This window comes from Chironomus tepperi, unplaced genomic scaffold (genome assembly GCF_022539635.2).
Source record: "Chironomus tepperi strain 1889 unplaced genomic scaffold, CSIRO-AGI_Ctep_v1 contig_309, whole genome shotgun sequence".
NCBI classification, from domain to species: Eukaryota; Metazoa; Arthropoda; class Insecta; order Diptera; family Chironomidae; genus Chironomus; species Chironomus tepperi.
The window spans coordinates 399,995-416,309 of record NW_027226431.1 but is presented as its reverse complement, the minus strand read 5'-3'; positions in this window follow the sequence as shown (position 1 = coordinate 416,309).

The following is a 16,315-nucleotide window of genomic DNA, read 5'->3' as shown; positions in this document are numbered from 1 at the left end:
CATTCATACATATGAGGAATGAGCGAGAGAAAGGCAGCATGTAGTATGCATGCAAAATGATAATAATAATAATGTGTCTATAGGCGCAAAAATTGCGAAAAGTGTCGTGTATTTTAGAGCTGTTGAATTTCGCGTAGCATAAAAAAAAATATTTATGTAGCCAGCACCATCGAATTCATGTGCAAATACCGATGCTGGCTGGTTTTTAATCAAAAGCCAAAAAAAAAATTTCATGTTGTGATTTCAAATTCACATAAATCCATGACTTGTTATCACACGAATTCTAACAATTTTACCATCAATTGACAGATGACACGACACAGCACGTTCATAAAAAAAAAAAAATCAGTTTTTGACCTTCTGAATTCAATTTTCATGTCATCATGTAAAATCATTTCCTCCATACATGTCAGATTTGAGCATTGCTATTGAATGCATGTGAAAATGATTATGATGATGATGATGATGCTTGTCGTTATGGTATTCGACAGTCAATAAGTTTTGTCGAGATTAACATTTTGACCTATTAAATTATTACTTGATGAAGTAATTGACTCTAATACAAACTTTGATATGATTAGATTCAATAAGCAATTTTAATCAATTAATTAAATTAAATCTGATAAAGTTATGAGATTGAATTCCTTTAATCGTTAAAGTCAAAATCAATAGATCATGAACATAAAGAGATGCTTGTGATGATTTAAAAGGTATATTGTCGGTAGAGACTTCGCTTTTCCGAAATTCTTGGACGAGATGGGACTGGGACAGAACCGAGACGGGAATAGGGCAGAACCGAGACGGAACCGGGACAGAATCGAGACGGAATCGGGACAGAACCGAGACGGAACCAGGACAGAACCGAGAAATCGGGACAGCGGAGGAACAGAACCGAGACGGAACCCGGCAGAACCGAAGCGGAACGGACAGAACCGAGACGGAACCAGGACAGAATTGGAATAAAATCGAGACGGAACCGGGACAGAACCGAGACAGAACCAGGAGAGAACCGAGACGGAACTGGGACGGAATCCGAGACGGATCGAGAACCGAGACTGAAACCGAGACAGAACCAGGACGGAATCGGAATGGAACCGGGAGCATACCGAGACGGAACCGGGCAGAACCGAGACGGAACTGGGGAAGAACCGAGACGGAATCGGAATGAAACCGCGATGGAAGCAATACGAAATCCCAATGAAACTGAGACAGAATCGGAACTAAGCCGGAACTGGACTTCCCTAGGATTATCCGGTCCCGACATCGAGAAAGCATAATAGATACTTAATCACATCTAAAAAGATATAAAGTCACAAATGTATTCTATTGAATATAAATTGATTTATTCATATTTTACAGGTTGAAAATTTTCAGTAGTCATAGTTCAAAAGACGATTACGTGACAATTATCATGTCGATTATTTTCGTGACTTATTGAATTCAAATATCAATTTACGTAATTTATTGCAAATATCCCAATGTCGTTAAAATCTTGAGTTTATTTGCAAAGTGATTTAATCGGAAATTTATTGGAGCACACATGTGAAAAGGGTAAATACTTATTTTCAAATCTAACCTTGACAGTGCTGAACAAAATGCGAAGTTTCATGAAGTAGACTGTTGTGAGCTATGAGTGTAGTGCAGTACAGTGGTTGACTGAAGTGACTGTTAACTCTGCAGTTTTTGCTATCTTAAAAAGTATTACACTGACTAAGCAATTATTCACAACACAGCAGGACATCACGTCACTTCCAATGAAATCGTGTCACAGCTTTTTGTAGGCAACGAAAAGTTAAAGTTGTGCTTCAATTTTGAGCAATTGTAAATTTTTAAAGAAGTATTTGGGTAGAAATCTTGAATTTTGAATGATGAGTTTGTCGAAGAGCATCAAAACTTTTATGGATTACTTATTTACTAACTGGAAATATGCTCCGACTTGGAGCTTAGGTTATTATCAAATGCTTTCTATCTGACTCTATTGCTGGCCAAATCACAAAGCTTGTAGCACAAGTCGAATAGTGTAAGTCGGTTAATCGATCCAAAATCCGACTCGATGCCAGAGTCGCGTCGACTTGGTGATGGGTTTAAACTGGATCCGTTGCTCATTCGATTTGTTGATCGATCATCCGATTTGAGCTATTCTAGTAAGTTTGATGAAGCTTCTGTAATACTCAAAAGTGGCCAGCAACCAAAAACGCAGGTCATCATAGTAACACTCAAAGCATGCACGTTCCAGCATAAATCATCAAATTACCAAAGCATCCAGCTCTGCAATAAAAGCTTTACAACTTCGTCATTCCAACGAAAAGTCAATGGTCACCCCACGCACACGAAACACAAATAGCAAAATTGAAATTCACTGTCAATAAAATTCCACGCATATTTGTCTGTTATTGACATAAAACGACACTGCCTTGCTCTTCCTCATTAAATTACATCATAAGTGAATTATTTTCATAGCCGTAAGCTGATAAATGCGAACGTATTTCATTCATCCTGCATTTTAATGCAATAAATTCGTGCAATATCCTACATACCGCCAACAATATTATTGAATAAACTTATAACCTTGAAAAAAATTGCGGCAAATCATTCAAGCGAGCAATAGAAAGTTAAAGGAATTAAATTTAAGAGATTATTTAAAGCGTTACAGCTGTTGATATTATAAATTGAAAGCATCAGTCGAGCATTTAGCATTTAAAAGCTTTTAAATGTGATTAATTAAGGGAATTGGATGGAAATCTTCTTCATCTGATGATGGGATGGTCGAAAGTGACGTCCATTAAATGGTTTTTGTAGTTTTTGGGGTTGTGATAGTCTTTATAGCAAGGATTTTGGGATGGTTTTATAATTGCTGTTATGTTAAGCATGTTAACTGAGAATGAAGCATTTAAAAAGCTAATCCGAATAGCATAAGTTAGTTAATCAAGCTCAGACCGGTATAACGGTGACTTAGTGTCGGATTCAGTTCAAACCCAGATTCACGCCTTTCTGGACCAAACTTTGATTCGAGAAAGATGTGCCAAAAAGGTCATTTCGGGTTAAATCACTAAATTATTGAACAAAGCCTTCATTTTTCTATACAAGTTGAGTTCGAAAATGAAAAGCTGGGATCAAAACCGTTTGTTTGAAGACATTGCCGCATGTAACATACAAAGTAAGGCTTTGAGCTGCGGTTCTACTACTTATGTATAGTTAGGAAAAAGGGTTCAGCTGAGTCTCAATCTCATCATCGCATGACTATTGCAATAGTTTGGTTTCTATTACTGTCTAGGTTACTAAAAGGCTGTTCATCTACAAGCAAGGCTGCAAAACAGCTTTAAAAAATCATCATTTAATGTATTTACTTCTGCATATTGCTTGGTCGCAAGTAGTGTATTGAATGGTAACAGTGGATATATTCGGTAAATTTTAAAGTAAATGTCCATCATCCCCGAAAGTAAGTTGGACGTCATCACTGCGAAACCCCCCAAAAAAAATTGAAAATCACTGAAAATGCATTTAATTTTCATTAATTAAATTACAATTTTTTTTTTCATCTTCCCATTGAAATGCTCATTTTTCATTATAAAGCCTCGCTCCCTTCATATCGCATCATGTCAGTAAAATTTCAACAACAGCAGTAGCACTTAAAATTTCCATATTTAAATAGCTCACATATTCACACAGCATGGTTTGGACATTTAATTTTAAAATTATTTTCCTGTGTATGCAAAAAAACAAAAAAAAAATAATAATTTTCCTATTAAAATAATAAAAGGCAGCAAGAGAATGAAGAACAGCAGCAGCAGCAAACTGTAAATAATAAAAAAATTAAAATAGAGCCTTCAAGCTATAAAGTGATATGATGTGCATTTTGCATAACTGTAAAGGGGTCGATGAAAGAGCTTCGAGTGAGCGAGACGGAATGCATACCGAAAATATAGCAGTGAAATACAAATTTATGATGTTGATGAACATTTGAAAACTGTAAAAAGGAGCGCAAACTTTTCATGCTGTATAAAAAACTTAGTTCATGTTTATTTTTCAAATTTTTTTTTTTCACTTTTTTCATTTTTTTATTTCATCAAAAAAATTATTTTTCCGTTTTTCATCAATATTGATTTTTTCCTTTTGCATCATTTACAAATCTTCAGGCGATTATTTATGAAATGTACGTATGCATGCATTTGATGTTACATAAAAAATTTTCTCATTCATTTAATTTTTTTTTATATATTTTTATATATATTTCACATAATTTCAATATTTATTTTATGCTTATTCTGTCAAATGTTCTTCTCATGTCATTTAATATGCCATTCAAATTTGAGGAAAGAAGATTGAATGGCAGACCAACTGTTATTGTAAGTACACATCATGCTTGGATTGCAGTGTTGTTATAAGGTTGTGTATAGAGATAGCAGTGAAGCTTAAAGATGTGAAGCTTTAATACTGGTTGAAATATCCACAAAATACATTTTTGTGAATTATTAAGTAGTTTAAGACCAAACTGAGACAAGAGTTTTGTATTTTAAAATATTTTGAACGTATGATGATGTCTAGACTTTGAAAACCGACATCTAGGCAGTTTCTTATGAAAAATCGACTTCAAGCTCTGATTTAAAGGAGTTTTATATACATACACTCCTTAGCTTAGATCCCAAGAGCAGAGTATGTTAAGAACAACGTTTACGAGCAAGCTCATATAGTGGTTTTAGAGTCAGCAAGCACACGCTCTTTGCCTGTTAGGCATTTAGTCTTACTAATAATGATTTAGCACATTCCCATTCCTCAGTACTCAACTAATTCAATGATTTACGAAAAACCCGAGAGGACAAAAATGTGTTAAAACTAGTTATCATCTGGATTTGCCATTAACAAGTCATAACGTATTTTTGACGACTCGAGAAATTTACTCAAAACTCATTACTAGATCTCGAAATCGATTCGAATTTTATATGAAGTCGAATCAACTCGAGAGAACTTTTTCATACAAAATTAGATTCAACTTCGAACTCTGCTTTAGAGAGTCAGGTCTTTGGGAGTCCGGACTCAAAAATTCCAAAAAAACACCGTTGGAGTTTGGACCAATGAAAGCGCCTTTAATTTAGAGGATTATCAATTATCTTTTGCGTGTTATTCGAGTCTATGAAAATCAATTGAGCATTAATCCCGTCTTTATAAATTTAATGACTGATCTAAGATTTCTAAAAAAAAATGATAGCAGATATTAATCCGTCACTTAGATTAATAAATTACCACATAAAAGGTCTATAGACTTAAATTAGCCTCTATCTCATTACGCACCCTCTTAAAATTTAAATACAAATTAATCATTTTATCAAAATTACTTTTAAAATCTCAGCCATCATCCTCATCAATTCTCTAGCCACAAACATCGAGCCTAACAACACTGCATTACAAGACACATAATCGTGTACACAAAAAAAGAAGACTTTTGCCCTTTCAATGTCCCTTTAATTATCCTCATTATTCCTTCTTTGTTCATCTGATTGTTGATATAATTACTTAAGCATGCCAGCCAGCCCACATAATACTTCGCATATGCTTTCTATGGTTTTTTTGGTTCATTTTGTGATATTGTACAATACACACATATCTATTTTTAATATATATATCTTTATAATGGATATACCATCAGATATTGACAATGATGCCAAATGACTCTTTAATAGATTTTTTTTTCATGTTTGCTCATTTTTTATTAATTTTTTTGTAGCTTCTGGTGTGAGTTTCTCAATCCACAAAATCCTCATTACCTCACATAAGGGGTTAAATTTTTTTTATTGATTCTGGTTAAACAACAAATTATGTTTTTTTTATGGATATACATTCGGTAACTAGATACTTTATATTTTTCATTCAGCTTTTATATATTTAGCTGCAAGGCAGGAAAATAAAAAGTTTTTTCAACATAATGAGCAGCACAGAGCTTATAATGTTTTGATTAATTGATTGTGATGAGCTTCAACACTTCCAATATAAACAGGCTGGCTGTCGAATATCTTTTTCAACCCCACAATGTCTGAATCAATTTATAATCGAAGCAATCCCACACCGTCCTAAACAGATAAACAATTTTTTCGTTTTGATTCTTAACCTATCCTAAAGGACATAAGGGTAAAGGGCATAAGAAAACTCACACCATGAGAAAAATAAACTTCGATAAACAGAAAAACTTTTTCCATTAATTCCTTTTCGAAGCAAATACTACAAATTTTGCTTTTTCTTGCTTGCCATTTTTCTTGTTATTTTCATTTTTCTCACATATGCCTTAATAATTATTATTTTATCGATAAACATAATGCTTCATTTCATTTATATCATGATATGGATTTCAACATGTGCTTTCGTGAGATGTCAATACAGTGTTGTTATCTTTGAGGTTGTGTGGATTTGATTACTTGCTTACTTACTTACTGGAGCCATGATAAGATGAGAAGTGTAGGTTTCCTTCAAAATGTTTTCTATTTGACTCTATTGCTGGCCTTATCACAAAGTTTGTGAAAATCTGGATTTGACTGAGTTTGGATTGAACAACCCGAGCAACACAGTGTAGTCGCTAAGGACACCGCTATTTAGTCGTACCCAAAGGGGCAGAGAGAGCGTTTCCTAGTAAGCAAAGAGAATGCTCTCAAGAGCAGAGTAGGTTGTCATTTAGTTGTGTGTTAAGTTGAGGAAGCTCTTAAGAGCATGCCCTTTGCCAATTAGGGTGTGTTAAATAGCCCAAACAGCATAATGCAGTTGCTATGGGCACCGCTATGTAACCGTACCCCAGCACTAGTAGCCAACAATCGTAGGACGGTTCTAAGAGAATGTCAGTTTAATGCAAAATAAATAATTGGTACAAACTTGCTTGAGGAAAGTCTTTTGCATTAATCTAGGCTCTACATCATTAACATGGTTCCAGTAAGTTAGTGGCATTTCTTTACCATGAAAGTATGCTGTTTGTCTGCACTCTTAATATTGAAGACTTGACGTGGATGTGGCTTAGCCGTACCATGTATCTTATACCAAACACAGTGTGCATCAAAGCTCGAAGTCGAATCGGATTTTGTATCGAAAAGTCAACTCAATTCCACTTGACTCCATATAAAATTCGGGTCGACTTCGACCTCTAGTATGCACTAACCGCTGTTTACAGTCCAACTGTACAGCAACAAATAAAATAAACCACAGCAAGCCGTTTATAATCTGTTTATGACAAAGACACAGCATGCCTGTTCAAGTTGCCCGATTTCTGTAAGCTAAACTACTTATCAACTTGAATATCTGTATTCTGAATAAATCATGTGGATGTAAACAAATCCAGACATCTCAGTTAGCAACACTGTTCCAATAAGTTCCCACGAGCACAATAAACACAAGATTCCTTTTTTTTATCGTATCGTATCGAAGTCGAAGGAATTTAAAATGAATATTACAAGTAAAATGAAAGTTCATGACTGCTTATGGCTTTCATGACATCGATGAGAATGAAATGAAAAAATTTCGCAGCAAAAGAAAAATGATGAATGTATGTAAATAAAGTTTGAAATTTTTTTCAATTCTCTGAAATCTGATATGGTATGAGGGAAAAAATTCCTTATTTTTTTTTCATATGTGTGCGCTTTTACAGATTCGATTTTCAATTTTTTTATTATTTTTTTTTTTCTCTCTCTTATTTTTCCTTATTTATGTTGATGGGAAAATCCAATTTTTCTCTTGAGGGAATTCCTGAATTTATATTTTTTTATTTATTTTTTTTTTCCTTCAACAATTGCATGCATATTGATGAAATGGAATTTTCATCATGCGAGGATATTTCAGTGGTTGAAAAAAAGTACAAGCCATAATCCTAATGAATATTTATATTGTATTAAACTACACACTTTATATCTATGGGATTTTCCTATCCATATTTGTTATTGTTTAGTCTTTGTTATGCAAATTCAAGGACAGTAAAGTGGATTTTCCCGTCAAATAACTTTCATGTTTATAAAAACTTATTCTTGTCTATCATAAAGTATTTAATTTTATGTAGAAAATTATCTTTTTAGTTGATTATCCATCCAATTTGTAATTACGAATATACTCTTTTAATATCTATTGAGTTAATTATTATTTTTGTCTATAAAATGGACTGAATTTATATCCTTTAAAATTTATCATTTATTATCCGCATTTTAATACCAAAAATTACATGAGCATGAAAGAAAAATGTTTATTGCAGTACGAATTTAATGACTTTTAATGACACAATTTTACTCTCGATGCTATTTTTAGCGCAAATTTCTGTAATTATTGTGTATTTTCACTTTATTTTCTTTGTTACTACTCACTTTGTCGATGAAAATTAAATATTTTTTCTTCTTGTTGTTTTGGATGCCTCGAATGACACTTTCAATTTAAAAACGTGTGAAAAGGCTGCTTTGATGTGTTAATTTTGTAATTTTCACTGTAATTAATTACACACACGCGAGGTAAAAACAGTAATTAATGAAATTGTTTGTGTTTTCAAATTGAAAATGAACTGAACTGAAATGAACTCAGTGATTTGCTGAATTACTTTACTTGTTGAATTGCAAAGATGCAAAAAATTTGAATATTTATTGGCCGTTGAGATGTTAAATTTCAAAATTTTGGTATTTTTCAACGGAAATCTATTTTTTATCTTGAAAATTGCTTTTTATATGAATGTTCATGTTGAGTTACAGTTCAGTTAATATTTTGCAGTTAATCTTCATTTAAATTTGTTCAAATATCATTTTCTGGTTTTCTCATTCAAATGATGCAAAAATTTCAAATTTCCAAAGACCGTTAAACTGTAAAACTCGAAGAAAATCACACAACAATCACAAAAAATGCGCTTAAATCATTTCCAATCCTTTATTATCCTCAACACTTTATAACTTTTTTGTCGTTGCCCAAAATGTAGCAACCAGAAAATAAAACTTTATAAATTTTAATGTTTCCTGTATAAATGTGTTGTATCGTATTGGCTATGTGGCTTTATATTCTATTATTGTACACAAAAAATTGCATGTACGACAAAAGAATTAATTAAATTATCTTTTTTCACTTAATACTCGATTCCTCATATATATATAAATGTTATTTTCTGTTCTTTTGTTATTGTCTACTACATAATAATAATTATATCCTTTTTGTCTTAATAAATTTATATTCATTTATTTTTCTATAAATTTTTCTTCTTAAGTTTTTCTTCCATATTGAATGGAGGGAGCAATTTCCTATACACACACTTTTTTGCTTCGTCTTCCTCAATTTTATTTTTCTTCTTCATGCAACAACAAACAGAAAAGAAATTATCGATTTTTCTTCATCTTCCTTACGCTCCAACATCTCTTCCTATATTCCCCATTCACATCATCATCATAATTCCATCCTACATATCTTGTCTATCTATCGCATGGCTGCTCTCTTTTTACAACTTCTTCTTCTTCTTCTTCCTCTTCAAAAACTCATATACATACTTGAGGTGGGGATTGTTAGAAAGTGATGCTGAATTGAATTAGGGATAGGGATGGTGGGAGGGGAGGGGTAGATGGTCTATAGGTGAATGACAGTTTAAAGCAGTGGTGGGCAGCCTGGTCTTCACTTTTATAAGTATATTTTGGTCATTTTCAATGAAATAAAGTAGTTTTGTCCAAACTGGGGACCACAGCTCACTTGTGTACTACACTAATTCAATTGGAAATGCAAAGAACCGTATATCGTGTACGGTTTCGATCAAGGTTTACCACCAAGGTGAGCCGTGGCACTCCAAAAAATTTGGACACAATTTCCAAACATTTTTTACTCCACACTAGTGTGCCGTGGCACACAAATTGTCTACCATTGACCTAGAGCAGCATCATCTAATAAATCCAATACAATGAATAAGATACTCCCCCAAATATATCGATACCCATCACACCTGAACAATCCCCTCATGCAATATACATTTTTTTACATAGTTGAAATTCTGTCAGTGAGAACAAATGATTCAATGTGCCTTTAATGCTCACTTTTCTATAAATTTCCAATTCAATAGGAAAGTCGAGAAAAAAAATAATATTGTTGAACAGAGAACAGGCAGAGAAGTAAAGGCACACAGAGCAAAAAAAAAATTTATTGTGGCATCCCGCAAAAGAATTTTCCATGCGGTAATGTTCATTCATTGTGGCTTTCTTTTTCCTTCCACATAATTGTAGTAATATGAAAACAAAAGGGAACAATGGCAAAAACAGAAAAATAATCCTGAACAGATTGAAAGATTCTTTCCTCTTTTTTTTAGTTGACTTCTGAAAAACTTTGTTCTAATTGCTGTTGAAGTGAAATAATTGATAATAATGCAAAGACACAAATTAATTTTGCTTTTTTCGGTTTTTGTTTGGAAATACCCAAGAAAAAAAAATAAAATTGCTGTAAATTTTGGGTAGAGAAAGTTTTCTTCAACAGAACTTCAGCCTTCTTTGGAATTATTAAATGATAAAAATCTCAGTTTTCATAGACGGAGAGAGACGAAGGGATGGAGAAGAATAAGAAGTAGGAGCGAAGATGTGAATTGTGAAATATAGCGATAGATGAAAAAGGATGGAAAATCGGCCTGGCAATTATAGATTCCCATTTCTCTTTATTTCTTATATAAATATAATAAATTTCTGTTAGAAAACCCATTTCTCAAACAAAAAAAAATTTAATATTATAATGACATAAGTGAGGGTGCCGTAAAAAATGAAGAAAAGAATGAAAAACAAATTTTTTTTTTCTCTCGCTTGGAGTCTTGATAAAGAACAATAGACCAGAAGTTCAAGCGGATTATAATCGATTTTTTATTAGCTGGATGTGGTGTATTGTTGCGGAAACTTGAATTTAAACGTTTTAAAATGAATATCATAAGAAAGTTGAATAATCTTTCATGTAAATTCACTTTAAAGCAATTAAATCTTGTAAATTCTCATTTAAATTGAAGGATTCTATTTCATAAATAAACTTTGAAACAGTTTTAAACGGACAAAATTTGAATCCGATCAATTCAGCTAAATGAGAAGCCAACTTCAAGTTATTCAGCTTTGAAATGTCTACATTGAAAGCTTTCATTTAAATCTTAATAATTACTACTTAAAGGTCAGTTTAAGAGATTGATGACATATTTTCTGTTGATAGATTGTTTATGGACTAATGAAAGCTACAGTTTCTTCTATAAAAGCTTAAAATTCAATAAATTTGATCAATTCAGCGAAATGAGCAGCTAACTTCATGGTATTCAGCTTTAAATTGTCTAAAATTAAATTTCTCACTTAGTTCTCATTAGTTGTTACTTTAGAGAGCTTTTATTAGTGATTTATTACATTTCTTATAGTTGATAGAGTGCTTACGGACCAAACAAAGCTTCATTTAGCTCTAAAAAAGCTTAATATTCAATAAATTTCAATTTAAACTTTAAACGGCTTTAAAAATTTCAAAATTTTTTTTCAGCTAAATTCTGCAAATTCATTTGTTTGAAGCTGAACTCAATCAAGTAATTCAACAAATTCATTTGACTGCAGAGTTCAATTCAGCAATTAAACAATTTAATTTGATAGTAGCTGTATTAAATTCAGCAATTCCACAAATTCATTTTCTTTGAACTAAATTCTATTCAGCAATTCAATAAATTCAAAAATGTCCGTTTTTAACCAACAAAATAACACAACTTCATCCGATTTTTCATGAATAAATTACAAGCTTCTTATTTTAAAAGCATGCAATCCAATCAAGAATTCCAAAAACCTCAAATATCTTCTGATTTCTTCCATATAAATTGCATAAATTTTCACAACAACCACCACATACTTCAATTAACCTCAATCCGAGAACTTCTGCCTCTGAAAAAAGATTTAAATATCCAAAATAATACATGGGTGTGTGTGTGTCTGTATAGAAGTAAGTTCATACTGTTTTTTTGTGGGGAGATCCCAATAAAAATGAATAAAATATATTTATATTATTTTTGGATTTCAAGGGACTCCTTTTTAGCAATTCTCATTTTATTTATTCGTGTATTCTTTTGTGCTGTTGAGCTACTTTTCTGGGACCAAACAAACAAAATCTACCAATTAATTTATATTCACGTTAAACATGTTTTTTTTTTAGTTCTTTTACATTATTATAACTATATAAATGCATGTATGTGGGTATAAATAGTTGGAGGGACAGTTAGTAGCATTAAGAAAGAATAAGGAGAGACTTTACATCTTATTTTGTGGGCATTTATAGACAAAAAATATATATTTATATATAGGTTCCTTTTTTTATATGTTGTGGGTGTATAGATATAAATTTTCTTTTTCTAATGAATTAATTTAGTAGACAATTTTTCTATTTACTGGTCATTTCTATGCCATTTTTATCACCTCTTCTTCAATTCTTAATGGGTCATTCACTTATGATGTCAAGCAATTTTGAATATTGAAATGAAATAAGGGTGGGACTTGGAGTTCTGAAGGTGCTGAATGATTGATCATGCAGTGAAGTGTCACCTGGGAAAACTGTTAAGCAAGCGAGACCAAATCAAGAATTTTCACCAATTCCTGAAAATGCACGAACTCTATAATCAGGAACTTATGGGGTTTTGTCTTGTAAAACTCTCCAAAAAGAAGGTAAAGCCCCTAAAATCCTTCTGATACCCCTTTGCAAGGAATCATTCACTCTTAACAAAAGCCATAGAAAGAGGATGGAGTGAGAATTTGTGACAAGGTGTTGAAAGGGTGGGAAATTAGGGGTAAGGGCTTTCCAATTATTTATGCTGAAGTGCTGACCCCATAACCCACCCTAACTATGGCACTCCATCAAATCGCTCTCAATTTGACACAATAATATTCCAGTTCATTTATAGAATGACAACTGTACCTATTGATTAATAAGTAATCTTTGTCTGGTCTAAGTATCATGGTGTCAGATTCGGTTCAAATCCTGTTCCATGTCGAAGTCACGCCATCTTGGTGCCAAATTTTGATCGACTAACCGATTTGTGCTATTTAAGTAGGTTGTTCTCCATAAAACTTTACAAAATGGCACAAATCTATTGCAGTTTAGTCTAAAATCCAAAATTAAATAACAACTTCTTTAATTCACCCCTTATCGTTCATCTGATTCCATCCCTATAACATGAGTATCTAAAAACCCCAATTCTAATTAACATCATTGGACATCATTCATACACAACCCCCCATATACTACAACTCATCATCACCTTCCTACCTTTGTGCCTACATAATTCTCTAACCATGTGTAGGTATGAAGACCAGAAAGCCAAACATTAAGTACGTATGAGATTAATGATTGAGCTATTATGAGTGGGGTTTCTAACAATGTAATTTTGCTATTTTGAATTTTTCATAGAAATGCCACTGTTGCTAAGCCTGTAAAAAGCTTCTTGTTTAAAAATAAATATTATCATAATAGTGGTTTGGCAGCAATAAATGATTGTGACATATTGAATAATAAGCAAGTCGATAAAATTGAATAAAAGCTTCAAGGAGAAAGCTTCAAGGAACATTATTCATTTTAAATGATCTCAAGTTTAATTATTTTCACATCATTTTAGTGCCTCATGGCTTAATTTATGTTTATTTTATGATTTCTCTCACCAAAATTGAAATTGAAAATGTTAATGATTGACCCGAGTGATGTAGCATGATCGATAAATTTTTGTGGTTTCTCACAGTTAATTTGTCAATTTTTGGGGAGACATTTTCTTGTTGCGGTTTGTGATTTTCGTATTGAAATTTTGATGGTGTGCATGAGTGGAATTTGAAAATTTATGAGGTGGTCTTTTGATATATTTGTGTCTTTATCTCTTAGTGCTATTAAGTCTAATGAGTCGTGACCTACCTCATAAATTGCTTGATAGTAAATTTTGTGAATAAATTGAAGTAAGCTTTGATTTTGTCAAAAAAAAAACAATCTCAAGGATTTAATTTTGAACTTTTTGGAACAGCTGTCGCTTATATTGATTGACCTAGCCATGAGAAAGGATAGAAAAATGACAAATCTGAGCTATAAGGCATAAAAATTGAGTAAAACAAAGGAAAATTTAATAAAAATTGTGCTTTAAAAAGTTTTTGTTTACATTTTCACTTGAAAAGTTTGTTCATAAATTTTGGATTAAATGATTGTTTATCAGTCATTTAAACAATATTGAAGGCTGTATAAAGTCGGAGCAAAGCAATTGAATCTAATTGTCTCAATCTAATCAAGCGAAATGAACTGAAAATTTAAAGTTTAAATATTTAACATTGTAAATAAATCTGCTGAATTCAAGTGAAATTAAGGATTTTTACTGAAAATTCATGTCTGAACTGTCAAGATATATCATATTTTGAGTAATGTGTAGAAAATTCCGTCCTTAATATCACTTACAAAGACATTTTGTATCCTATTGTGATCCGTTGTTAAGCATTTAATGGGAAACCTCGTTTTTTATTGTTGAAGAATGTCTGTTAAGCAAATTGAATAGGAATGCAGATGTAATGCTACATATTACACGAAAATATTTTAGAGCTATTGCAGTAAAATACCCTTAGATTCAATGTTCTTCCTACTCAAATACCTTAATAGCATCAGAAATGTGTAGATTGTACTGAACCGAGCAATCTGTAACCTTGAATAATTCACAAAAAAAGAAGCGAATATCTAGGTCAATTGTATGTAAATTTTGCATGAGTGATTTTTGCAAAAATTCTCATTTAAATGTTCATTCCAACACCCTCAGAATTATCCTTAATTAAATAATCCTTTATTCAGAGAAAATTGACCTTAAATTCCTAAACATTCTAGAATCTACAAGATGTCCATGATATTTTATAATCATTAATATTGTAAAGCTTGAACAGTTCGGGTCACTTAATGTTGTGATTTCTAAAATTAGACATGAAATTTTATCGACATGACATAAAATTTTGTTTTTATTAAGACACGAAAGTAACAAGGAATTGAGGAATTGGATGTGACAGTGATGCATCAATAAGCTGATTTGACTGTTAAAGTTATGCTAAAAATTCATGAAAATTGATATTTTACGATCAATTTAGGTTTCCAGTAAGTTATTTTCGAGTACTTTTGGTAGGACTTAATGGCTTATTTATATAAGCTTTCCAAATGTAATTTATTATACGGAACAAAAAATTGGAGATTTGCATACATTTGGTAGCTGAAATGAAGCATTAGTTCAACAATTTCAGTAAAAAATTGCTTTGAAAATTGATTTTTAATGTTTAAAAAATTCAAATTGCTTTGTTTTTATGAACAATGTTGGAATCAAATGGGATATAATATGCTCAATCATGCTAATTTGAGAATTATTGAAATTTGAAATTTCTAAGTATGAAAATTATTATTTGAATTTTTCAATAAAAGTTGAGGAAAAACTACTTAGTAGTACCTTAAGGCATGCACAGCTATCGGATGGAAAATTATTTCAATTTATATTTCATTCTAATATGAAGTGTAATCATCGATATTCCATTAGTGCATAGATTTTAGGACATTTGAAACTTTAATTATGTTTGAATAATTAATTCAAGAGCTTAATATCCAATAAAAGTTTTGAATGAGCTATTCGATTTTAGTATTAACATTGATTACATGTGAACATTGTTAATTACTTTAGTTTATCAAGTTTCATATAAATTGACATGAAGGATTGAAAAGGATTATGAATAAACAATTGCTGAAAATGTGTTGGATTCATCGCTGAGTAAGTTGGTGAATTCAACTGAACTGTTGCTGAATTTACAAGAATGATTACTGAATTCAGCTGAATAATTGCAGAAATCTGCTGAAAAGGTGCTGAAAAATTGATGAATTTTAATTAAATGTCTCTGAATTTAGCTATATTGTTGCTGAATTTTAATAGAAAGTTGCTGAGTTTAGCTGAATGATTGCTAAACTCAATCAAATTGTTGCAGAAAAACTGTTGATTTAAACTTGAATCGAGCTGAATTCAGTTGAATGAATGCTAAATTCAGTTAAACAAATGCTGAATTCAGCTGATCAAATGCTAAATTCAACTTGACAACTAAACAAGTGCTCAATTCAGCTAATATTTTACAGAATGTTCCTGAATCAGTTAATATTTAACAGATTGTCCCGTGATTAGTTAATAATATAGAAAAAGTTGCTTAATTCAGTCATAAAAATCAAACTTTAGAGGAATTGATTGGTTGAAAATAAGCCCAATTCAGCTAAGCTCTGTCTAAATGAGCTGAATTAAGCAAAGCTCTTACCAAATGAGTTGAATTCGATGCAATATTTGCTTAATTCAGCAAACTTGTTCAGTGCTGAA